Source organism: Coccinella septempunctata, chromosome 4 (assembly GCF_907165205.1).
Source record: "Coccinella septempunctata chromosome 4, icCocSept1.1, whole genome shotgun sequence".
In the NCBI taxonomy this organism is placed as follows: domain Eukaryota; kingdom Metazoa; phylum Arthropoda; class Insecta; order Coleoptera; family Coccinellidae; genus Coccinella; species Coccinella septempunctata.
The window spans coordinates 34,648,245-34,676,217 of record NC_058192.1 but is presented as its reverse complement, the minus strand read 5'-3'; the positions used below and the strand labels follow the sequence as shown (position 1 = coordinate 34,676,217).

At 35.8% G+C, this 27,973-nt stretch overlaps 1 protein-coding gene and 1 long non-coding RNA gene across 2 annotated transcripts in view; one reads left to right on the top strand and one right to left on the bottom strand.

Annotated features, from left to right (window-relative positions):
• LOC123311814 (ATPase family AAA domain-containing protein 3A homolog) overlaps positions 1–27,973 on the top strand; it is a 178,793-nt gene that overhangs the window by 143,742 nt on the left and 7,078 nt on the right. The window lies entirely within an intron of this gene.
• On the bottom strand, positions 1,296–2,635 carry LOC123311840. The gene is made up of 3 exons (XR_006537533.1): positions 2,582–2,635; positions 1,621–1,755; positions 1,296–1,559 (listed from the first exon to the last, which is right to left on the bottom strand). It is a non-coding gene; the product is annotated as an uncharacterized LOC123311840 (long non-coding RNA).

Genomic DNA, 27,973 nt, shown 5'->3' with positions numbered 1-27,973 from the left:
TACGATGACACAGTTCCGATTTTCGAAATAACTGCCAAAAACATTTCGAAAATTTCATTGAACTCCACCCACAAAATTGAATTTCACCTGAGGCATCTGAAAAAACCAACTTCAATCCTTCAAGAAGCAGAAAAACTTTCAGACCAGCCCATGTACCTACATCCAATACTTTTTATTCACATAGTAAGATGGCGGTCGGTTATCTAGCACGTGGAGGTGCTCTAACACAGGGTCAGGTACAAAGCGTATCGCCCGACAAGATAGTTCAAGTAATTGTCTATTCGGCCTGTGCCAAAGAGAGAGCAGGTAACATTGAAGCACAGAGTTCACAGAGCATAGGTTCTATACTCTTATTCTTCCTTCGACATTCGTCGTCGGACATTATCAGTATATTTTAAGGGGGGTCAAATTAACATTTGCTAACACGGCCATACTGACCACTGAAACGTCCTCGTTTCACTTACTAGGCATAAACAATATCTTAATATCAAACAACATTGTTAAAGGGTGCTTGTAAACATAAAACAGTTGAATCTTTGTGTACATGGCTCTGTTTGATGCGCTGGCTCGCGCTGCGGCATTATTATAGGTGGAAAAAAGAGCCAAGCGAGAAAAAAACCACCACCGCTTACTGTTTACAGATCAGGTCAGCAAAACACTTGGAATTTCAAAAGTTGATAAAATTGTCATTTACAACATATAAACTGTTAAATTAGGTTTGTGACATTGCACATAAGTTAGCCTCTACTAGGGACTCCCGTCCGGGCCTTACTTGTCAATTGCACAGAAGTTAGCCTCACTAGCGACCTCCCGTCTAGGCCTTACTTGTCAATATCACAACTGTGAAATTGAACAGAGGTTATCCTCAACTAGGGACTCCCGTCCGGACCTTACTTGTCAATTGCACAGAGTTAGCCTCACTAGCGACATCCCGTCTGGGCCTTACTTGTCAATATCACTACTATAAAATTACACAGAAGTTAGCCTCTACTAGGGACTCCCGTCCGGACCTTACTTGTCAATTGCACAGAGGTTAGCCTCACTAGCGACCTCCCGTCTAGGCCTTACTTGTCAATATCACAACTGTGAAATTGCACAGAGGTTAGCCTCAACTAGGGACTCCCGTCCGGACCTTACTTCTCAATTGCACAGAGTTAGCCTCACTAGCGACATCCCGTCTGGGCCTTACTTGTCAATTTTACATCTTCGTATTTAAAGTACCGAAAACTTATCATGGAATTTCAAGTGCTTTGGAAAACATTCAACATAAAATGAACATGAGACAATAAAATGGATCATAACATAACAATAAGAATCTCATAAGGAACAGTATAGAACATAAAATCTGATGGACATGAGAATATTTCACTTCATCATGGCGCATCATTGAAACTAGCACTCACTCATCACTATTTGCTTTTTTTTAGGCCAAGATCTCATTGGTTCTATTCTGGATTCCTACTCTTCTCAAGGCATATAGATCGTTTGGTAGGACTGCTTGCATTTCGAAAGGTCCAATAAATGTTGGCTTCAGTTTTTCTTCATTCGATAGATGTCACCTTCATGGAAATTTTCTAATTAACATCAATCGGTAACCTAACCTGATGTGATGTTCGAGACCTGCCAGCGTTATACTATACTCCTGGATTGCTCAACGGGAACATTTTACATTTTTGAGAGCGCTTGTCTTGTGTAAATCTTCATAAGAATTCACGTACAAAACAGATTAAACTTTTGCAATTGGTTTTGATTTTCCTGAAACATAACAAAGCGCCAGTATCTTATTTTCACTAGGTATGTTCCGATTAAGTTAGTCGACATGTTTGAAAATTTTTGTTATTTGACAATATTCGATTTATTCAATACTTTACTAATCGCTCGTCCAATCCTGACAAGTCTAGATTCAAATCTAATGTGCTAATTGATTGTTACGAACACTGGGTAACTAAAGTTTGACTGAACTTGTTTCTCTCTTTTTCTTAACAAAATAAAAATCTTCAGTATGTCCCTTTCTATCGCAGAAATTACATTCAAGACTGGAATTTTCTGGATTAGAATTAAAACAACGTTTCTTCACAATAATCTAACTTTCTATGCCTAAATTTTCCACAGTTCCTACAATTCCCATGAAAGGTTTCGTCTGATTCTGTTTTCAGTAGCTGCTTCATTTTTCTAGTTTTCTACTATTATCTGAGACTAATATGGAGCGTCGGAATCCTATGAAGAAGGCAATTTCAGCTGCTGCATTTTATTCTTAGGTTCTTGCAATAATACTCTATTCTTAACTTCTACATTAGTGATATCATGTGCTATCAAGCTCAACACTATTTCCCACGGAAACTTTTCACAAAGTTTCCTGATCGAATTCAACTTGGCATGAGCATACTCTACTAACGAACTAAAATTTGCACTACTTATCAACATGCTAGCTTTAAGCCTCGTGGCCGGAGTTCCTTTCTCAGGGAACGCTATCTCTAAATTCCTAGAAAATGTTGACCAATTTCTAACAATCGGTTTCCAATTTTGATAAATTTTGGCTGCACGGCCTTTCAGGGCTTGCCCACAACAGTATCAGACGTACCTGTTTACGAATTTAATTTGATCAACTTCCTCAATCCACTCCTTGGTTGAAAAGGATGTATCGTCGGGGTCAAACTGGGCTAACGATAATTATGCGGTCACCACGTGGTCGGTGTCGTTCCTTAAACTAAACATGTTGGCTAGCAACTCCATCATCTTCATTTGAAGTTGGGCCTGGTTCTCCATTATCCGCATTACCGAAATGGCTTCACTTTCTTCGGGAGCTTTGTTGAGATTTTGCTGGTCCATTTTTTCTTATTCTTGTAGATTCTCACAAAACACAAACGATTTTCACTCACAAAATAGGATCCTCAATTCCTTTTCTCGAAAGAAGAAATTTAATCCCACTTCTGATGTTAGATTTAATAAAACACGTGGTTGATACTTTTTATTTACATAGTAAGATGGCGGTCGGTATCTAGCACGTGGAGGTGCTCTAACACAGGGTCAGGTACAAAGCGTATCGCCCGACAAGATAGTTCAAGTAATTGTCTATTCGGCCTGTGCCAAAGAGAGAGCAGGTAACATTGGAGCACAGAGTTCACAGAGCATAGGTTCTATACTCTTATTCTTCCTTCGACATTCGTCGTCGGACATTATCAGTATATTTTAAGGGGGGTATATATATATATATATATATATGTATATGTATATATATATATATATATATATATATATATATATATATATATATATATATATATATATATATATATGAAGCAACAATGAAGCGGGTGTAAAGAAATGGCCTATGTTTTGGGTATTTCAATTCAGTTGTTCTTGTGTCGTATTTGGTAATGGTTTTCCCTTCGTAGTAGTCTCTATTCTTATAGACAAATAACAGACATTCCTGAATGTAAATGGCGAATGCTGTTAGTAAATTGTTTCCATGGAATTTTCCTCTACATGATTCTCTGATTTCCAGTCTGTATATGATGCGAATAGCTCTCTTTTGGAGTTTCAAGATCTCCTCCATTCCCGAAGAGGCCCCATAGAAAATCTTTGATTCGAATACCGCTTGATAGATTGTCCTCATGGATGTTGAATCAAGGTATCTACTCAGGACACACAAGGAATAACATATAGAACTGAGTTTTCCACATAAGTTGGTGACATCACGCCAGTTGAGACTTTCATCTATGGTCAAGCCCAAAAAGTTACAATTTCTTTCCTGGGGGAGCTTATAATCAACTGTCTCAATGCACTGAGGAATTTCAACATTTGCGTGATTGGTGTGAAACATTACAACACTTGTCTTCTGAGTGTTCAAACATAACTGATTTTTAAGAAACCACTCATTTACTTTTGTGATGGTAGATTCAATCAGGCATTTTAGAGCACCAAAACTTTTTGCTTTCAATAAAATATTGGTGTCATCAGCATAATTTATCAATGAGCAATCGGTGATTGAGGCTGTCTCAGCAAAAAGATCATTAATGAAGACAAAGAAAATAAATGGACCCGAAATGCTTCCTTGTGGTACACCCAAATCAACTGGAAGTGGATCTGAGACGGCTTGGGTTTCTTCGTTGTTGATTAAGATTTGTTGTGTTCGAGAAGAGAGATATGATCTGATCCATTTAAGTGGGATATCTCTTATTCCATAGGAATTCATCTTTTGCAGTATGTGTTCGTGGTTGAGAGTATCGAAAGCCTTCGAAAGATCAAGAAAGACAGCCATCACAATTTCCGAACCCTCCAGGGCCCCCAAGGTTTTCCTAATGAACTCGTATATTGCAGTCTGGGTAATTTTTCCTTTTATGAATCCATGTTGTGAGGAGGACAGAATATCCTGATCAATAAGGAAAGCCATACGTTGTTTGCTCACCACGAGTTCAAATATTTTTGAGAAAGATGGAAGTAGGCTTATTGGCCTGTAATTTTCTGGTGCATCTTCACAACCCTTCTTCAACAATGGTTTCACAAGTGCTTGTTTTAAATGTTCAGGAAATTCACCCAGTTCCAGCGAGTTATTGATCAGGTATGTCAAGGGACGGGCAAGTTGTTCTTTACATCTTTTGATCACGTTCACTGGCACACCATCTATTCCAGAGCTGCTTTTATTTTTCAACAAATCTATCATACCTAGAATTTACTTCTCGTTTACTTTTTCGAATCGAAATGTATTAGGATTTGGTGGAATATTGGAAGAAACTTGTGATATTTTTTGTTTTATTATGTTTTTAGCCGATGTTGAAAAGTAAGAATTAAATCACTCTGCCATCTCCTTAGGATTTTCCAAAATGGGGGAAGTTCTTGTACCTTGGCCTTTGATGGTTCTGACTATGTTCCACAAACTTTTAGTTTTGTTGTCTGACTTTACAATTTGCTTCTTAAATAATTTCCGTTTTTCATTTCTTAGTAGGTTGTCATATTCTTTCTTCACTTCTTTATAGGCCTCATTGAAAGCAGAGTTCTTTGTTTTGTATAGATGTAGGATGTCAAGTTTTATCTTGCAGTTTTTTATATATTCGTTCTCTGGTCTAATATGCTTTGGCTTAATAACAGGTATTCTCTTCAGCGGACATGCATTCTGTAATTCATTCATAAACAGTCCCAAGAAGGTATTCCACTGCTTGTTAATATCGTGTTTCGGTATTTTATGAAGACCATTCCAGTTTTAAAACAGCGAGCAAGCGATTCGGAAATTAAGGAAAACATTAATTAGTTGCAGTAACAACAATAAAATACAATTCACCATAGAAAAGGAGAAAAACAATTCAATCAATTTCCTCGATATCACCATTATCAGGAATAACAATAAATTGGAAACCAAATTATACAGGAAACCAACCAACACAGACAGGATATTGGATTACAACTCAGCACACAGTGAAAGGCAAAGAAGGGCAATTATAACGAACTACATAGACAGAGCAATAAAGCTAACATCACCAACATATAAACCAACAATTCTACCCGATAAATAAGATCAAAAGGATATTGAAACAGCGAACACATAAATTATACAACACACTTGATATGACAACAAAGAAGGAACCAACAACATACTTACTAATACCATATATTCCACAATTATCCGAAAAAATCGAAAATATACTTCGACCGTACAGTAGCATCAAAATAGCACATAGACCACACTTACAAATAAAACAGGTATATTCTAGACTAAAAGCACCAACCCCCAAGGAGGAATGTTCACACGTTGTATATAGGATACCATGTACATATATATATTCTTTTGAATGTCAGCAATACATTTTTAGTTATCAAACAATATAGCAGATGTATGAGTTTTAGCAAAGGTTAGTGTAACGGGGTACCATACAATTCGGAGTATGATACAAGAGCTTAGGGAAAAACCTCAGTAAAAAAACCCTGTCTCCCCGTGAGTAGTGTAGTGATGACAAATTTGTTTACAGAACAAGCTTTTAATACTGCAGGGCTTCCTTTCCATTGACATAAAAATTTCTTCATCCTACTTCCATTTCGAAATAATATCTGAAACAAAGAAACAGAGCAGAAAACGAGAAAAGGAAGTGAATAATAAAGCCTTCATCCAAACTTATTCCAAGACTTGATGATGACTGAAGAAATAAATAATCAGAGGTACATAACTTGTTTTTCAATTGCATTGGAAGGAATATCATCTCTGCGTCAAAAATCTTCTGCTGATCTTGGTGGAGGATCACCCATGTAATGACTGTGCAGGCGTTTATGTGGAACAAACACAACAGAAGTTAAAGGACAGACTGAAGGGACATGAGTACTCTAAGGCGCCGACAGCCCTATACAAACACACCATCGAAAACCAGCATTCTTTTGACTTCGGGAAAACAGAAATATTGGACAAAGAAAAGAATCGAAAACCAAGGGAGTTCCATATACTCGACAATCATTGACAACGCCAAAAAGAAGAGAAGAACTTGAGTCCAACATAAGAAGAAGAAAAGATTGGAACATAACCTCAACTACTTGTTCCAATGAATCATAAATCTGTTATTTGTTTTTGTCATGTAATTTTATAAATTTGAAAAAGGGCACAGCCCGAAACGAAATATATAGGTGAACGATTTGATTGTTTTTTGTTTTTTGTAAACCCTTCAAAATCAAATAAAAGTATACAAAGTAAACAAAAAAGGGTAAATACATCCAATTGATGAAAACCATTACTAAATTCTTCTCGTACATATCATTTTCTGTTACGATATTTGTGGGTGGAACTAAGCGTGACAATGGATCCGCAATATTGTTCTTGCCTGGTACTTGTATAATTCTGTATTTGTAACCTTGAATTCGCAAAAGCCACCGTTCTAGTCTTGCACACGGTTTTGACTTCGAACCAAAAATGGTTTGTAACGGTTTATGATCCGTAATCAGGTCGAATGTCATACCAACTAAATACAATTATCAGACTCCGTCTTACCCCTCTTCTTTTGTGAATTTGTATGAGCAGTGCGGCAAACTGAGGAAGAATTTTGAGATGGAGAGACAAAATGTCCTGTTATAGCATTGGACTGCTGAGTAACACTTTCCAAGGTTCTGGCTAGCTTTTCGACTTGATCTAGCGTCATATACTCCTTTTCTAGTAAACGGTTACGAAGTTCCATAGAAAGGCAACCTTCAATAATCTGCATGTGAATGGCTTCATCGAGAGCCGAGGAATCTCGGAACGAACAATTCTTTGCTTGCTTACAAACCCGTGTTAGGAAGGTAGTAATGGACTCGCCATTTTCTTGACGAATATGGTTCAATATGTCTCGTTCATACCATTTGGTACTCTTTGGCTTAATCTTGGCTTCAAGACATTCCACTGTGTAAGAATATGCAACATAGTTTTCTGGATATTCAGTCACCGTTGGCAACGAAAAAAATAAATCCTGAATTTCTGGACCACCTAGCAACAGTAATTTTGCTTGTTTTACTTTGGCATCAGTAATTTTCTCGGCCGTGAAGTAGAACTCCAGAGTTTGCCTCCAACGATCCCATTCATTCACGGAAGTTGCATTTCGCACGGAAAATGGAGAAAACGGAGACTTATAACTCTCCATGGCTTGAAAACTCTTGTGCGTTCTCAGTACAATCTATTGGAAGAAACTGCCACCTTTCCACAATTCACCACCACGTTTTTTTCACCTCGTCGCCATTTGTAATGTTCTCTACTCTTCGAAGGAAAACTCTTATCTATTTTTTATCAAACTTTATTCCGTCCGTCACAATCGACGCTAAATTGATATATTATCATCTCCATGGAAAATAGAACAATCACCATAATCTACATGCATTAGTGCTCTGTGATAATAGCTCCCTGTCCAACAGGTAGGTCCACTAGAATGTATAATAAACTTCCAGCTCAGGTTACCTCCCTTCGTTGTGAGGCTTTCAAGAGGATGGTCAAGTCCCTTCTTGCCGAGAATGCTTTCTACTCAATGGATGAGTTCATGTCTCATCGGTTCTAGTCTGTCACATTGTATGTCTATGTGTGTTATTTGTCTGATTGTCTTATACATGTATATGTATATCTTGGAACTTGAAACCTTACTTTTGTATGTATCAAGTCATACAATTATTTATCTTTTTTGACATACCCTGTAAGATTTTTTGAGGGAAATAAATTGATTTGATTTGATTTGAAGACGAGATTTTCGCTTCAAAAGATGGATCATCAGCACTCGATTGTGAAAATGTCATCTGTGACAAACTGGAATCCGTTCTTTCTAAGATTTCCCTGACAGTAGATTCAGATTCATCTTCAGAACACGGTCGACTCACACCAGAATCAATTTTCCTTTCTTTATACAACCCCAAACGACAATTTCCACAGATTATATCACCAGCGGAAAAATCACAACGGAATCCGATAGAAAACTCGCAAATATACTCATACGATAACAACCGTTTAGGAGTATCAGGAGTTTTCTTCAATAATTTGGAGCAAACACTACACTTTTCATTAACGGTCTTAGATGAATACATTTTATTCACTCAATAAGTGTGCAATATACCTTATCTCATGAAAAATTGAATGCGCTTATGACAGTTGTTGTTTTTGCGCTCAAACCACAAGTGGCGCTAAGGTCGCGCACGCTTCTGCTCTCTGAAGAAAGAAACATGATTTTATTTTTTTCGACTATGGCGTACCTTTTTTGAGATTTGAAAATATGCTTTCATAGAGAAAGGGACGGGGTTTCCAAAAAAAATTGTTTCATAATTGTGCCAGTATTGTATCATGGTTAAAAATTTCAATGAAAAATAAAAATCTAATTTTTCACGAATCCTTTGAATTGATGAAACTCTTAATATTTTTTCTAGAAGCCACCGTCAGTCCTATAAACATATCCAAAATTTGGAACAATCTGTCTACGGGTTCCTGAGATATTTTTTTTGTCATTTTCACATAATCTGATCTTTCTCGAAAAACAAGTGAGTTAGAGATTTGAAACTTTCAGGATTTCATAACGTCATAGGTACCTACAAATCCTATCAATATCGTTCAAATATCTTTCAAGAGCCAAATCACCATGCTTTTACACCCCTAGGGCCTTTGAAAAGGGCGAAAAAAAAAATGAGAAAAGATCTGTTGTTTGAATGGCACAAATTTTCTATTGTTTTTATGATATGTTTGAAATCAGAATATTGAAATATTATGGCTTCAAAGATTCCTTCAAATCTGGAAATCCATTTTAATCAATTAATCGTTTAATATGATAAAAAATTTCAGAATACAATTTGTTGGAAACATACCAAGTGGATTATTGTTCCACATTTTTCAGTTTAGTAGAATGAACAGGAGTTCTGGGAGTAATTAGAGTAAGTCAAACTTATCTTAGGCGAGATGTGCAAGGCTTGGTGAGAACAGCTCTTTTAGGGGGTAAATAGACCTTTAGGGCGCCGTGAGATCAAACCCCTTTGTAGCGCTTTACTATATTATATACGGTGAGCAAGTGTGGACTATATTTATTCAGTATAGAGGATGTTGCGACAAAATTGTAGACACAATTTACAGAAATCCTGTCAGTAAGAAACTTAGTGTAAAAGTCTTACCTCTGCCAATTGCCGAAGATGTTGGGGGCTTTCCTTTTGCTCGCAGGTCTGGAGGGATCCCTCGATGAAGGCACACCAGTCGGGGGCACGTAACTGCCGCTTCAATCAAAACTAACTTAGCCTAAATACTGTCTCTATCAGTTATTGCACCTTTCAATGGTTATTAAAATGTGAACTGTTACGTTCTTATTATTCAAAGAGGAGGCCAGGCCTGAATTCTTTTTGTATCTACGATTTTCCCAAAGAAATGAAAGAATTTCCACCATTCACAATTTTATTCCTTACCTAACAGATATGAACAATCATGTGCGGGAAGGCATTCCCGAAAGACATCAAGATATGGATGCAAAATGGCGTCGGCGGATGACAAGATCCTCAAATCCTCGAGATACTATTCTCCTACAATCAATTGTCTTGGTGGTGTCGACATAGGGCTACTTGAACCAACGTATAACAATCCTTCTGGAGTCTGTAGAAAATTAAAATTGCATCTAAAGATTGACAGGGTCGACACACTGCGTTTAAACTTTCTCTCACCTGGCAATGAACAATGATCACAAATATATATACAGCTCTCCGCAAAATTGCGATTTGATTTCCCACTATATTTGGGAATCAAGTTAAGCTTTTTCCAGTTTATATCCGAAAAAATCGTATTTCAAAATTCACTCCAGATACAAAGCAATATAATATATACTCGTATTTTCAACGAAGCCAGCACAATGATGAAATGAATAATTAACTCCAGGAAAGAGCATGTGTGTCGGCGCGGTCAATCAAGTTTTTCATGTGTCGACTTTGTCGGGAAGGCGCCACCAAAAACAACAAACCAATATACAGGGATGTAACACACCATCCCTCCAAAAGGTGAAAATACGAAGTGTTCATCCAAACTATCAAAGAAATGCACCATCCCGACAATTCGACTGAGCCATCTGTTCATCCAATGCCACAAAATAGGTATTGTATGTGGAACAAAAGGAAAAGGTGAGAATTTTATTTTAAAAATGGAAATATTTTTCATATTTAAAACGAAAAAAAAACTGAGATCTGAAGATATTCATACGCATCAAATTTTAAAAAAATTTTAAACATTACAATCTTTCAAAGGTTAACCGTTATCATGATCACTACAGGTATAATCTGGTTTCAGATCCTTCACATGGTATTCACCTATGGATTTACCATTTTTATCAACTAGTTTATAAACATTGCAACCAAGCTTATTTTTAATTTTATGAGGTCCTGTGAATTTTTTATCCATACAAGATCACCCACGCTGTATGAAACAGGTATTCTGCGAAGATCGTATCTATTTTTAGACCTGTTTGCTGCCTTCTCAATATTTTGTTTAATAATTTTATGAAGAGACCGCAAGATATCACATTTCCAATCTAAACTTATCTGACGCTCCCCACCTGGTTTTCTCCTCATTTCAGAATATTCTTCACCATTTATTATCATTTCGCGACCGAAATTTGCGAAATATGGGGTACATTTTGTGGTTTCATGTTTCGCCGTTCTTAAAGCACATGCTAAATGTTGCAGATTGCGACACCAATTTGATTGCTGATCATCAATGTAGGAACTAATCAGTGTTTTCAATACCCTATTAACTCTCTCTGTAGGGTTATTTTGCGCATGATAATAAGCATTCAACAAAGGCTTAACACCGTATCTCTCTAAAAATTGTTTAAATTCATTACTTCTTCCAAATTGTGTACCAAAGGACCAAAAATGTCGCTTGAAATCATTTGCCAACACGATTGAATATCTGGTCTTTTCCCCATTTCCCCTGCCGGCGCTTTCTGCAAAGGTTTCTGACTACTGCATGTTGCGCATTTTCTCAAATATCTACAAACGTCGGCTTTTAGATGTGGCCAGAAGTATTTCCGATTGAGGCGGTCATAAGTCTTGTAAACACCTAAATGTGCTCCGGTGTCAATATTGTCATGATATTTCTTTAGAAGTGCAGATCTTCTATTATATGTTTCGGAACTACTTCCTTCCTCTCATCTGTCTCTAATGAAAGGTGTCTATATTTTTCAGGAATGTGAATATAGATTTTATCATCTATTATTCGGTATTTCTGATAACGCAAAGGATTTTCGAGGATATTATTGAACAACCTGTTATACCATGGGTCATCACAGCTCCCAGAACTAACTGAGGAGATGGATTTCTCAGGTGCTCTTGGTAAGCAATCAGGGACAACATTCAATTTGCCTTTTCTATGAACTATGTCGAAATCATAGGCTTGCAATTTCAAACACCATCTTCCCAGCCGGCCCTTCGGATCTTTTAGATCGTTTATCCACTTTAAAGCAAAGTTATCCGTAACAACAGTAAATTTTTGGCCTTCTATATAACCTCTCAACTTTTCTACTGCCCAAATGACAGCGAGAATCTCCAATTGCGTCGAACCGAATTTCGATTCATTTCTGGTGAGAGACCTAGACAAATAACAAATTACATGATCTCTACCTTCGTAAGTCTGATACAGAACACATCCTAATCCTAATGTCGATGCGTCGGTTTGGATTATGAAGGGATATTCTAAATTTGGACATGAGAGTAGTGGGGGCGAAGCGAGCGTATTTTTAATTTTATTGAAGGCTTCCTCACATTCCGCTGACCAATTCCATTTAACATTTTTTTTTGTGAGCCTAGTAAGAGGGGCTACAATGGATGAAAAGTCTGGAACAAATCTACGGTAATAAGATAGCATGCCTATGACCCGCTTTATGTCTTTAGGACATTTCGGTTTGGGCATTTCTAAAATGGCGGATACCTTTTTGGGGTTAGCAGAAAGTCCGTTTCTGTTCACAATAAATCCTAAATATTCTAGTTCCGTTCTGTAAAATACACATTTCTCTCTTTTAAGGGTCAAGTTGTGCTGTTTTAGTCGATTGAAAACCTCTTCTAAAATTCTAATATGTGTTTCAAAGTCGGGTGCCACTATGATAAGGTCATCTAGGTAAACGAAAACATATGGTTTTAAATCGCCAAATAGTTTATCTACTAAATTTTGGAATGTTTGCGCTGAGCCATGTAAGCCCATTGCTAGTCGCTTGTACTGAAAATGACCTCTGCCAGGCACAGTAAAGGCTGTATATCGCTTTGATTCTTGCTCCAGTGGGACTTGCCAAAATGCGTTTTGGATGTCGAGAGAGGACAGATATTTCGCGTCTCCTAAGGAATCTAAAATTTCATGAACAAAAGGTAATGGATAATTAGGCTTTTTGGATACTTTATTGAGCTGTCGGAAATCAGTTACAAATCTGTATGTCCCGTCTTTCTTTTTGACCATTAATATTGGCGACGACCATTCTAATTTACTAGGTTCTATCACGCCAAGTTCGAGCATACGGTCTAATTCTTCGTTAATCTTTTGTTGCATTACACGACTTACACGATAATATCTTTGTTTAACAGGTTTTGCATCGCGTTTAACTTCAATTACGTGCTCTATTGCATCCGTACAACCTAATTTGATATCTGAAATATCATCAAAATATTTATCAACAATAGAGTTGAGTTTTTTCCGTTTCTCTGGAAGTAGGTCTGAAGCAGTTTTCAAATGACAATTTGAAATAGAACTCGCAGCTTCGTCAGAACCTTTTCTTGAAAAAAACCATTCTTGCTTTCGTAGATCGGGAATTATTCCCATTTCAACCCAAAAATTAGTGCCTAGAACTAAAGTATGCCGTAATGCAGGAACGATATAGATGTCAAAAACAACGGTTTTGTGCTGCAATGAAATTGGCACACAAACTTTACCGATGCAATCCGCACTTTCATTGTTCGCTACTACGCAATTATTGATTTTTGATTCTTCTAATCTCAAACCTAACGAACTTAAGATTTGCCAACCATCACTATTCATGAAAATATTGTTTGCTCCACTATCTAACAATGCTTTGAATTTTTGTCCGAAAATTTCGACAGTAATGTAGGGACATTGATCATCATTTACTTGAGACAAAATGTAATCCAGAACCAAAGATATACCTTCTTTGCTAGGTTTTTTTATGTTAGAATTAGGAGAAATGGTCAGTTCAAATTTATGTCTGCCCAAGCCACGACCAGGACTTAAGCTCTTTTGAAGTTTTTTGATGATGAGCAATCTGGACAAGTTCTCTTTGTATAGCCTACTCTATTGCATCTGAAGCATTTGATAATCTTGGAAGGACAGTTTCTTGCGATATGTTTGAGTGAATTGCATTTAAAACATCGTTTACCACCACTCGAATGTTTACTATTTTTGTTTTTTGTACTATCTCTAAAATTGGAAGAGTCCGAGCGATTACTAGAATTACCTCTTGAATGACAAGCCGAAGAATCTCTAGATTTGACGTTAGCTTCATTTTCAAAACAATTTTTGAATCTATTATTTATTACTATTATTTTCAGAACTATCTCTTGAACTATGTTTACTATAATAGTGTTTGGAGTGCCTACCTTTTCGTGAACGAGAGTCATTATTTTGCTTAACTGAAAACACCTCGAATCTCGAAGATGGAGCTATTTCATTTTTTGTGTACTCCGATTGGAAAACTGGTGAAACTATATCTTGGAATGTAATATGTTCATTATTATAATTCGAGTGAGAATCGATCTTGTTAACTAGTTTAACTAGCTGCTCTTCGGAAGAAATGGTTTCCAAGACTATCTTATCGCGGTATTTTTTTAACAAATTTTCGCGAATTCTAGCAATCCGTTTTTGGTCTGGGTACGGTTGTGGCAAAAAATCCATAAGTTCGCTAATTCGCGCTATATAGGTACCAATACCTTCGAAATCTTTCTGTTTGCAGTTTTTAATCAGTTCTTTTATATGTTTCTCATAATGTAATGGCAAAAATTCTTCCTTTAAGCGATCACAAATGAAATTTTAGTTTCAATATGTCTAAACCATACCGCTGCATTATCTTCGACTAAATATTCAAAATTCTCTAGGAGTTTAGGCTCAGTTACTTTATGTGACTTGCAATATTGATTAACTTTTCTTATAAACATTAGAACATCTAAACTATTCCTATATGTACCCCTATATTGGAATATAGTCCTGATTATTGATGACAAAATTTTTTGGTGAAGTGATATCGCTCTCACCGATATCATTTCCGCTAGACAAGGATTCATTCAATAAAATGGATCTTAATTCATTGAATTCCGAAGATGTTATGCTAGATTTATCTTTCAATTCATCGATTTAAGTAATTTCACTTTCATCAGTTGCTTTTAAACTGTTCAACCTCCCTTGCAAATGCCAGAATGAAACCTCTAAGTATGGAACCAATTTTTCAGTGAAAATACATTTAATTTTCTTTGATAGGGTACCCAAAATTTCTCTACAAATTTGTACCTCAGTATCGACATCTAAAATAAGTCCTTCAGGTAACTCATCTACTTCCAAACCTTTACGAATTATACAAGCATTAAGGTGTTTAGCGAGATCTGATTTATTTTCCTTTGATACTGTGAAACCTCTTATGTTTAACTCATAAACGATCCAAGCTCGCTCCAATAATTCGAAATCAAAATTCGACATTTTTTGACAAAATTAATACTAAAAATCAAAATGTTCTAGCCGAATAAGTGTGGGATGGTTCAGGAAATTAATAAGTTTGTGGCACAGAAGGAAAAAATGTCTCACCTCTATTTTATTTGATGATAATGTCCAGAAGGATTGCCGCAGGATGGTCAGTGAGAGAATGAAATGAATGATTCTGGGCGTCCAATCTCGATGTCCCCGTGGAACCTCCTTTCCAATACAATAATCTTCCAACCTAACTAACAGATATAAAATTTTATTAGCTTCTGAATATTGAGTAGATCTAGTAAGTAACTCGGTTGTGAAATTTTTCTGTCATTCATGTAATCTTAAAAGTACAATGGATTTCGTAAACAAAAATTCCCCCAAATCATGAGAAAATCAAGATGAACCGTATCGGAACCACTTTGTTACGTTCTTATTATTTAAAGAGGAGGCCAGGCCTGAATTCTTTTTGTATCTATGATTTTCCCAAAGAAATGAAAGAATTTCCACCATTCCCAATTTTATTCCTTACCTAACAGATATGAACAATTAATACAAATGATTAATTGAATTAAAATCATGTGCGGGAAGGCATTCCCGAAAGACATCAAGATATGGATGCAAAATGGCGTCGGCGGATGACAAGATCCTCAAATCCTCGAGATACTATTCTCCTACAATCAATTGTCTTGGTGGTGTCGACATAGGGCTACTTGAACCAACGTATAACAATCCTTCTGGAGTCTGTAGAAAATTAAAATTGCATCTAAAGATTGACAGGGTCGACACACTGCGTTTAAACTTTCTCTCACCTGGCAATGAACAATGATCACAAATATATACCGGGTCTCCCAGAGCTTTTAGGCCAGCAAATATCTCAGTTACCTGCGGAAAAAAAAAATTGAAAAAAATACTTGTCGTAGGAGACCATACGCTCTTTCATGCAGCATAGCAAAATCCACCCCCTGACAAACAACCCCCGAGAAACCACCCCTAACTTTTGTTTTTCAAATGGCACCCCCATGTTTGTTGTGCTTCAACTTACAGTTTTTTTCATTTCTCATTCAATGATGTATCATGGTAGCTAGAATGGCATGCAGAATTATGGAAAATAAAAATACAAATGAAATACGAATTTATACGCTCAGCTGTATTGTTACTGCAACATTATAAAAAGAAAATGTTCAAAATGTTGGCCAGCACTTGCCACACATGCTTCAAGTCGCCGAATCAGCGCGCGAGTACAGGAAGCTCGAATCATTTCCGGAGTAACGGTATTACAAGCCTCTGAAATTTTCTGGGTTAAATCTTCAATATTTGTTGGTGGAGTTTCGAAGACAACTCGTTTCAAATATCCCCATAGGAAAAAGTCCAGTGGCGTGAGATCTGGAGAACGTGCAGGCCATCGCACAGGTCCACCATTTCCAATCCAACGGTCTTGAAAAGTATTATGGAGGAATGTCGTAACTATGTTATGGTTATGTGCAGGAGCACCATCTTGTTGCCACCACATTTGTTGTCATTCTTCAATTGGAATATCGTCTAGTAGTGCAGGCATGCCATTTTCCAAGAAATGTAGATATCGGTGGCCCGTCAAAGTGTCTTGGAAAAAATGAGGGCCGATGAGTCGTCCATTATGTAAACCACACCACACGTTCACACCCCACATTGTTTGGAAATTGGTTTCTCTAATCCAGTGAGGGTTGTCCTGTGACCAATAGTGCATGTTATGTCGGTTAACAGTACCATTATTATGGAAGCGGGATTCGTCACTCCACAAGATTTGATTGAGGAAGTTGGGATTGTCGTGGATGAACACTTGCATGTGAGCAATAAATGCCAGTCGTCTTTCGAAATCTGTAGGTCTGAGTCCTTGGTGTAAATGTATTTTAAAGGGATGATATCTGTACTGTTCGTTGCACAGACGACTTACTGATCCCAACCTCCACCGCCAATGCACGAACCGAAATATGAGGATGTGCTTCGGCGTAGGCCAACACATTTATGCAATTTTCCTCAGTTCGCACAGGAGTAGGATGTGCTTGATCTGTTTTTCCGGGAAATGATCCTCTTCGCATGGTATATATATATATATATATATATATATATATATATATATATATATATATATATATATATATATATATATATATATATTCTTTTGAATGCCAGCAATACATTTTAGTTATCAAACAATATAGCATATGTATGAGTTTCAGCAAAGGTTAGTGTAACGGGGTACCATACAATTTGGAGTATGATACAAGAGCTTAGGGAAAAACCTCAGTAAAAAAACCCTGTCTCCCCGCGAGTAGTGTAGTGATGTCAAATTTGTTTACAGAATAAGCTTTCAATACTGAAGGGCTTCCTTTCCATTGACATGAAAATTTCTTTATCCTCTTTCCATTTCAAAATAATATCTGAAACAAAAAAACAGAGCAGAAAACTAGAAAAAAATGAATAATCATAGGTACATAACTGTTTTTCAATTGCATGGTATTTTCTACATACGAAAACGTATTGCGACCTGGTTGTCGACGATCAGGAAAGCGCTGCTCATACAGCCTCTCCGCAGCACGTTTATTCTTTCGGCATTCACCAAAAATTAACAGCATATCAACGTATTCGTTGGGAGTGAAGGTAAAAGGCATTTTGATATACAACAACAATATCACGACTGATACCAATTTGTCATCCAGATACCGTAGGAATAAAACAAAGCACAAAAAGTTCTAACATTTTATTGACTCTTTTTTTTCAACATCCACTTTTTCTTGTCTCTACAATGTGGACTAATTCGATCAGTCCAATTAACAGTACCCACTAACGAATTCAATTTTATCGAGTGACTATCTTTACAACTACATATTATGATATATCATTGATTGAGAATTAAAAAGAGCTGTCAGTTGAAGCCAAACAAACATGGGGGTGCCATTTGAAAAACAAAAGTTAGGGGTTGTTCCTCAGGGGTTGTTTGTCAGGGGGTGGATTTTGCTATGCTGCATGAAAGAGCGTATGGTCTCCTACGACAAGTATTTTTTTCAATTTTTTTTTCCGCAGGTAACTGAGATATCTGCTGGCCTAAAAGCTCTGGGACACCCGGTATATACAGCTCTCCGCAAAATTGCTATTTGATTTCCCACTATATTCGGGAATCAAGTTAAGCTTTATTCCACTTTATATCCGAAAAAATCGTATTTCAAAATTCACTCCAGATACAAAGCAATATAATATATTGTCGTATTCCTGCTGCGAACTTTTGGGTTTTTAAAAAGGTTCTTCTGACACCAGGTGGCTTTTTAGAGAAGACACCAAAACTCGTCGAATGGTCGTTGGAATTGAAACTGTGCACTTAACTTTACTTGATTTATTTACTGGTTATGGTTACAGGTCACTTTTACACTTAACTGGTTCTTATTTAGTTAAAACAGAACATAGAGCTACTATACGTGTGGTATGATTACTTATGCGGAACTAACGTTCTATACGACAGTCTGGGCGGAACTAACGTTCTGTATGACGGTCTGGGCGGAACTAACGTTCTGTATGACGGTCTGGGCGGAACTGCTTCGCAGTTTGAGGAAGTCTCTTTTATATTATTTTAATATTGCTTATTCAGCAATGTTATTTTTAGTAACAATAATGGGATTTTTTTGTATACAACACCTCTGGGGGTATTTAAAATTTTTGTGCTTTCTTAATTTAACAAAAATTTGTAAATAATGAAGATTGAATTTATACAATACAAAATATTCATAGAGTCAAGTACTGAATTAATTTCTTGATATTTTTATGTTCTTGAGTCTTTGTGATCTTCTTAATGATTTTAGTGATTGACTCTCATCATTTAAATCGGATTCAGTTGATTCAAATTTATCGTTTTTAAATGAAACACTGAATTCATGAGTGGGTTTTTGACTACAATTATTAAATATTTGGAGACAAGGAAGGCATCTTTCATTGCTGCTATCTTATTTGCAACATTTTCTGAATAAGTCGATGAATTTGAAGCATTTCAAACATTTGTAAATTATAATTGAAATTATTATAAAAGCAATTATCAACAATATGGTTGTGAACCAATTCGTGTGTTTAATTATAAATGGTTTATTCAATTGGTTCTGTAGTTGTTCATCGAATTCTGATAATTTATGTTTGGCATATTTCAATTCTCTAAGATCTAAATTGCTCAATTTTAATGGTTCTAGTTTCACTGCTTCTAGTGTGAGATTTTTCTTTAAGTTTTTACAACAATCGTCTTCATTAATATCTGTGAATGGCAAAATATTCATCAGTTCACTTATGCCAATTTGTCCTTGAACTTCTAGAATTACTGTTTTTGTAAATGCTTTATACTTTGGATTTAATTCAAATAAGCCTATTTGAGAGATTTGTTCAACTCTTGTGGATTTATCATCGCACACAATTGATAGTTGTGTTGGATAAGATAAACTATAAAACCATTGATTATTTCTTAATTTATGCCAAATTTCTAGTTCTGCAATGAAATTATGGATTTTGCAAGTTTTCGGAATTACATCAACTCTTTCATTAAATAATATTATTTCACATTGATTATTGTTGTTTGTCTTCCTCATAGTATATAAATGTCTGCACAAATAATTATTTGGAAGTGTTTCGAAACATTTATCTAAAGTATTCAAATTAAAGTAATTGGTTTTTTCTTTCGAAATCACGATATAAGGTGTACTTGGTTCAATATATGAAAATAACATTGGATCTTCATGATGAGGTACTGGTGCTGATAATATTTCATAAATTTCATATTTTCCTTTAGTAACAATCGGAACATTGAACGATAATACTAATAATCCTTTGTTAATGAATGATTTCATTTCTAGCAATTTGTAAAAGATGAAAATATTTTCAACGCTCAATGGCAATGGGAGGTCTTGCTTCGTAGAAATTTTATGCAATTCGGAATAAAGAGTTTCTGGTGGTAAAATATTGTAACTGATGATATTATTTGAAATAAGAGAAATATCATTCACATATTCATTCAACTGATTAGTTAACTCATCTGTCATCTCGATAAGTAAAATAATGTGGTTGGATAATCCTATTTCAACTTCAAAACTGTTTTTAATAGTTATCATATCTTGTTGAAATTTATTGAAACTTTTCAAATTTTTATTTAGAATATTAATATTTTCATTCATTCTAGTGAGTGAATTATTGAAATTAGTTATGGTATCGGAAATAACATTAACTTGCTGTTGCATTAAAACTTCGGTTTGTTTTTCATTATTAATTAACGAGTTTATGGAATCAGAATAAAATTGTGCATCGTCACTGTCTGGGTTTCCAAATAACCATTTAATTCCCGTGCCAACGGCATTCATTAATCCTCTTCGTTTTCTTCTAGATATAACATTGATTTTATGAGTAATTATATTGAATGATTTTTGAATAGTTTCCAACTTTTTTTGAATATATTTCATTTGATTAAAACATTCATTAGCCAATTGATCGTTAATTGCGATGTGACACGTACTGAGTGTTATTGAATAGAAATCTTTAATTACTTGTACTTTCTCCTCTATATGTGTAAGATTAATATAGGATAAAAGAGTGGAATGTTCATTAGATATTTTTGCTAAGCCTAAGTTATGAAATATGATTCCTGAGGATGAAGGAATTGGAGTTACTTTATATTCGGTTGCTAGGCCCTGGGTCATCAATAGAAGGGTCGTTAATGGTAATATCTTGATTATGTCCATTTTGGGAATTTTCGTCTTCTGAAAATATATTAAAGGGTTTCAGTTGATTGAAGTGATAAGTTTTTAATTTGTTTTTATCGATTTCAATAGTGGCGGTTTCATTATCATGAATTTGAATTATTTTGAAAGGTCCTTTGAAATGTTTGGATAATTTTTGACTGGTTTGTTTTGCTCTGGAATCTTGAATTATTACTAGATCACTTTTATTGAATGTGTACGTACGATTATGCGTTCTGTCATAATAAGTTTTTGATTTTTCTTTCGACTTTATTATGTTTTCCTTTGCTGCATCTCTGGCAATTTTCAATTTTTTCGCAATTGAATTCGCTAAATCTGAGTAATGAGGTTTTTCAGAAGGTTTTCGAATGGAGTTAGGTATTCTTGATTTTTGTCCAAATACTAATTCATAGGGTGTTACTCCTGTGCTTTTATGTATGTTCGTGTTATAGGAATATGCTGCTAAGTTAAGAAATTCATCCCAATTATTTTGATCCTTGTTTACGTAACATCTCAAATAATCTTTTAACGTTAAATGAGTTCTCTCAAGTGATCCGTTTGTTTGTGGGTGATATGGGGTGGTTAATTTGTGTTCAATCCCTAGCATTCTATTCAATTCTTTCAATGTCTTGGATGTGAATTCAACTCCTTGATCTGATAATATTTTTTCTGGGAAGCCAAAATTAGTACAGAATTTTAAAAAGTGAATTGCTACGTTTTTTGCATCATGATTAGACATTGCATATAATTGAATATATTTCGTTAAATCATCTTGAAGAGTGAGAATAAATCTGTTGCCGTTTTGAGTTACTGGTAGAGGACCAACTATGTCCATTGCAATTTGTTCACAAAATTTTGATGAGGTTGTCGTTATTTGCATTGGGCTTTTATTATTTCTAAAATCGGTTTTCGATAATTGACATGTTTGACAATTTCTGATATAATTTCTTATATCTTCTTTCATATTATCCCAATAAAAATTTTCCTTGATTTTATGATACGTTCTTTCAAATCCTTGATGTCCTGATAATGGTGAATCATGATAGTCAAATAATATTTGTTTGATCATATTTTTGTCTGTTATTGGCATTCTATCTTCTTCTAATATGTTATATTTGAAATCACGGAATAAGTAGAATAGAAGGCTGTTGAAAGTATCTTTTCTGATCAAGTCATTATTCTTGGGAATATCAGTTATTACAAACTTAGAACAATTGTTGAATTTTAATAAGGCTTTCAAGTTATATAGGGTTTCAAATAATGTTTCGTATGTTGTGGATTCTGTGACGTCATCTATGATAAATATCACATAGATTATTTGTTCAGGTAGTTTTTTGAGACTTACTTCTGCAATTCGATTATTTTGAGGAATTATATTCGAAAAATGTTTGTACACGTAATCGGAGTATTCATTTCTTTCTGATTTGTCTGTTGAAAATGGAATTACTAAATTACGAATTCTATTTAGAGGTTTCTTTATCATTTTCGGTTCTGGAATATTCAAGTTCATCTGATGAAAACGTTTAAAATCATTGAATGTGAAATTTTCTGTTTCATCACACCTCTCCTCAATAGAGTTCACATTATAATCTGGAATTCTACTTAAAAAGTCGGCGTTTTTATTTTCTTTACCCTTTTTGTATTTTATTTCGAAATTGTAATCCATTAATAATATTTGCCATCGTGCTAATCGTCCTGAAGGATCCGAACAATTTTTTAGATAAATTAAAGGTTTATGGTCCGTATAGATTTGAATATTACTGGTTCCAAATAAATATGGTCTGAAATGTTTGCAAGAGTCAACGATTGCTAATAGTTCTTTTTCAGTGGTTGAATAATTTTTTTCCGTATTTGATAATGTTCTTGAATAATAGGCAATTGGTAAATCTTTTCCATGTTTTCCTTGCGAAAGAACTGAGCCTATAGCTTCATTTGATGCGTCTGTTGTTAAAATAAATGGTTTAGAAAAATCTGGGTAAATTAATAATGAATCGGTTGTTATTATGTTCTTCAGTTCAGAAAAAGCTTTCTGTTGTGATTCTCCCCAATCAAATTTTTGATCTTTCCTCAATAATGATGTAAGAGGTTTCGCAATTGCTGAAAAATCTTTAATGAATTTTCGATAATATCCAACAAATCCTAAGAAACTTTTAATCATTTTTGCGTTGGTTGGTTCCTTTAAATTCTTAATAGCTTCGACTTTTTTTGGGTCTGGTTTTACACCTTTATCCGTTATGATATGACCAAGATAAGTAATTTCTTTTTTCAAGAATTCACATTTGTCTGGTTGCAGTTTCAAATTATGTATTCTCAATTGATCAAATACTTTCCTTAATTTTTCGTTATGGTCTTGTAAAGAAGAGCCATATACAACAATGTCATCTAAATAACAAAAACAAACAATTCCTTGGAGTCCCGATAGAACAATATTCATTAGTCGTGCAAAAGTATTGGGCGCTGATTTTAATCCAAATGGCATTCTGTTGAATTCAAAATGTCCTGAAGAAGTACTGAATGCAGTTTTTTCTTTATCTTTTTCGTCCATTTCGATTTGATGAAAACCTGAGGCTAGATCTAATGTTGAAAAATAAATTGAGTTTCCTAACTGATCCAATATTGTTTCAATATTGGGTAATGGATAATTATCTCCAACAGTTATTTCATTGAGTTTCCGATAATCTATCACTAATCTCCACTTTTTGATTCCTGAAGCGTCTGCTTTTTTGGGTACAACCCAAACTGGGCTGGAGTAGGCTGAATGTGAATTTTGAATTATGTCTTGTTCAAGCATTTTATTTATTTCCGTTTTCACTTCTTCTTCGTGAATTTTGGGATATCTATAAATTTTTGTGGAAATTGGAACTTGAGTTGTCGTAGGAATTTTATGTTTCAAAGTTTTTGTTGAGGTAAGAAAATCTCCAGGTAGATGGAATAAGTCTGAATAATGATTACAAATTTGCAATAAGGATTGTTTTTCTTCTGAATTCAAATGATCGGTACGTAGGTTTTCAAATAACAAGTGCTTCCTTTCATTCGAAGTCATTTGCTCGGTGAAATTAATCATTACATCAGGAATTATTTCTTCTAATTCGAATTTCAATTTGTCAGCGTCAATCGTTACGGTACTGTCTCTCAGATTCAGAATGGGTAGATAAGCCTTTTGTTTATTGTTCTTCACGAGTGCGTTCGGAATGAGTATACCATCGTCGATTTCGCGGTTTTTAATCACACCTTCAGATAAATTATTAATTAGGTTAACTTCAACGATCGTTTCACTGCGTGGTTGTAAGATTATTTTCTGAGGACTCTTGTTTTCAAAGGGAATAATTATGTCATTGATGATTAAAGCTTTCTTATTATAATCAAGTACTGCGTTGTTTTTCTGTAAAAAGTCAACACCTAAAATTCCATCATAATTTTCAAAACGAACTTCATGACTTACAACTACTTGAGTCATTATGGGAAAAGTGAAATTTTCGAATTTAAGTTCGAGGTCGACTGTGCCTAAGGATAAAATTGGTTGGTTTGGATTTATTCCGTTGAATGAAACAACATTTTCACGATTTAATTTTGTGATATTAGGAATTAATGAATCGTGTTTCACTAAAGACATTGCTGCTCCACTGTCTATTAGAAATGAATGAAATTATTTGCAGTTCTGCTCCGTAATGATTTATTCGAATGCCTCCATATACTGGCCATGGTCCAACTCTGGGACATTCGACAGAGTTTGACCTTTCGAGTTTAAAGAATCCTTTTCTACTTTATTGACTTTGGGATTTTGAGTATAATTATTTCGATTTTGTCTCTTTCTACAGTTTTCATAAACGTGTCCAGGTATTTTACAATACGTACAAAAGATTCTCTTGAAATTTGGGCTGAATTGATTAGGATTATGATTGGAATTTGCATTATGAGTATTATTGGAGGTTCCTGGCTGAGAATTGTTGTTGTTACGATAAGAGTTTCGACTCGATTGATGGTTGGAATTATTAGACCTTGGTTTTTTGCGACAATTTTGTGTGTTATGGTTTTTCATTTTACAATAAGAACAGTAAAGTCCGGTTGAACTATTCGATTTATTTTTTGTATAATTGAGAATTTTTTCTTCTTGAAGGGCCATATTATAAGCTTCGTTCAAATTGTCGATATCTCGAGCTCTTAACATTTGAGATATTTCCGGTTTGCAATGAATGATAAATCTTCTCAATGCAGTTCTTTGAATTGATTTCTTAATCGCGGTAAATTCGTCTGGTTCGGAAGATAGATATTCAGCTTGGATACATTCATTTTTGATTTTTTCGACTCTTTTGAAGAAATCGGTAATTCCCTCATTCGAATATTGACGAAGTGTTTCTAGTTCCTCATGGCTTTGTGCGACATGCTTTGTTTGACTGTAATACGTTTTCAATTTGGTTTTTAGGGTTGTCCAATCACTTATTTCATCAATATCGATTTCATTTATGATATTTGTGGATAATTGTGATACTACGAATAGAAAAAGACTTGGAATTTGATTTGGTTGAGCCAATGAAAATGCTGAATTTACATTTGTTATAAAAGTGTTGAGTTCCGTCCGGTCGCCATTGAATGTTTTTATGAATTTGAATAGAACAGTTAATGGTAATTCTTCAAATGGTTCGTCGTCACTTAGATTATCATTCGCGGTGCCTGGTTTTTCTCCTTTGAAAGACATTTTGTGCAGTTTTTATATACTTTACAAAGTTTCAAAAATTTGACTCACTTTTGGTTGCGGTGCTTGGGTGGGGCCTTCCGTCGAGGTGCTCCTCTGACTTTGCGTCCGGAAGTTCTGGTTGATTGGTGTTGATCCCTCTGGCTCTGGCTTTGGCTCTGGCTCTAGGTTACCCTTGGATTGATTCTTTGGTGATCCCTTTCTGGCGATCCCTTGTTGAATTGTGGTGGTCCCTTTTTCTGGTGACCCCTTGTTGCGTTGAGGTGATCCCTACCGGCGATCCCTTGTTGTCCCTTTGTGGGCTGATTATTTCTTGTCCCTCTGGGGTTGTTTTTGTTTTGTTGTCCCTCTTGGGGTTGTTGGGTACCTCTGGGTGATCAACTTTGTGGTTAATCCCTGATCAACTTTCTTTTTGACTATCCCACTTCTAACACCAAATATTCGTGTCGTATTCCTGCTGCGAACTTCTGGGTTTTTAAAAAGGTTCTTCTGACACCAGGTGGCTTTTTAGAGAAGACACCAAAACTCGTCGAATGGTCGTTGGAATTGAAACTGTGCACTTAACTTTACTTGATTTATTTACTGGTTATGGTTACAGGTCACTTTTACACTTAACTGGTACTTATTTAGTTAAAACAGAACATAGAGCTACTATACGTGTGGTATGATTACTTATGCGGAACTAACGTTCTATACGACAGACTTTCTTTTTGATTCATCCCACTTCTGACACCAAAAATTCGTGTCGTATTCCTGCTGCGAACTTTTGGGTTTTTAAAAAGGTTCTTCTGACACCAGGTGGCTTTTTAGAGAAGACACCAAAACTCGTCGAATGGTCGTTGGAATTGAAACTGTGCACTTAACTTTACTTGATTTATTTACTGGTTATGGTTACAGGTCACTTTTACACTTAACTGGTACTTATTTAGTTAAAACAGAACATAGAGCTACTATACGTGTGGTATGATTACTTATGCGGAACTAACGTTCTATACGACAGTCTGGGCGGAACTAACGTTCTGTATGACGGTCTGGGCGGAACTAACGTTCTGTATGACGGTCTGGGCGGAACTGCGTCGCAGTTTGAGGAAGTCTCTTTTATATTATTTTAATATTGCTTATTCAGCAATGTTATTTTTAGTAACAATAATGGGATTTTTTTGTATACAACAATATACTCGTATTTTCAACGAAGCCAGCAAAATGACGAAATGAATAATTAACTCCAGGAAAGAGCATGTGTGTCGGCGCGGTCAATCAAGTTTTTCATGTGTCGACTTTGTCGGGAAGGCGCCACCAAAAACAACAAAGCAATATACAGGGATGTAAAAGAACTTTTCACTAAAGGTCAATGGGGAATACGAAAAATTCGAATTATAATCAACGTTGCGTGTTCTCGATGCGGATTGAATATTATATGTGTATAATTCCTATGCCGCTACTTTTTATGAGCCGAAAAAGCGGTTATCATTCTCATCACATAAAAGGGCGCATCACCAAATTTCAGGAAGACTTCTATATTTCAGCAACCCACATTACAGGTGTACGCAATTGCGTGCTGCGGACACAACTTCCTCCTCGCGCCGGAATGAAATTGTAAAAAAATTTAAAAAAAGGAGAGCGGAGGAAGAGAAAACAAATACTCGCAAACACACACATATAATTGTGACATAAAATAAGTGTGAGAATTGGTTACCGCCTTACGAGGACGGTAAAGGACACAGTTTTACTAGGGGTCTATTCACTACACCCTTGGTGGTTTTAACAGATGCAACACGAGGCACATTGTCAGTGCCTGGGAAGAATCTAATTATTCGGCCTACGGACCAGCGACACGGAGGATTGTTATCATCCTTTATCAGAACGACCGTATCAAGTTTGGGTGTATCGGTACTTTTCGACCACTTGGAACGCTGTTGCAAGGTGTGGAGATATTCTTTGGACCAACGGGTCCAGAACTCTTGCTGCAACCGTTGCAATAGTTACCAACGACTGACTCAAGCTATTGATCATGTCATATCAGGTACAGGTCAAGTAATGCCCTGGCGTTAAGGCGTCTACATCCTCAAGATCGGATGATATCGAACAATGGGAGCGAGAGTTCAAAATGGACTCGATCAAACAAAGAACGGTGGTAAACTCTTCATAGGAAAGGATGTGTTCTCCTAATACCCGTTTCAAATGCGTCTTCACTGACTTCACCCCAGCCTCCCAAAGTCCGCCCATGTGAGGAGCCGAAGGTGGATCAAAATGCCACTGAATATTTTCGCGGTAGGCGGCACAAAGTTAGAGCCGCAATCGCTGTATATGTGATTACAACGACCTCGTCTAGCGATAAATCGTTGTAAGGCTGCTAGAAATATAGTGGAAGATAAATCCGAGGCTAACTCTAAATGAACAGCTTTAGTTCTACAA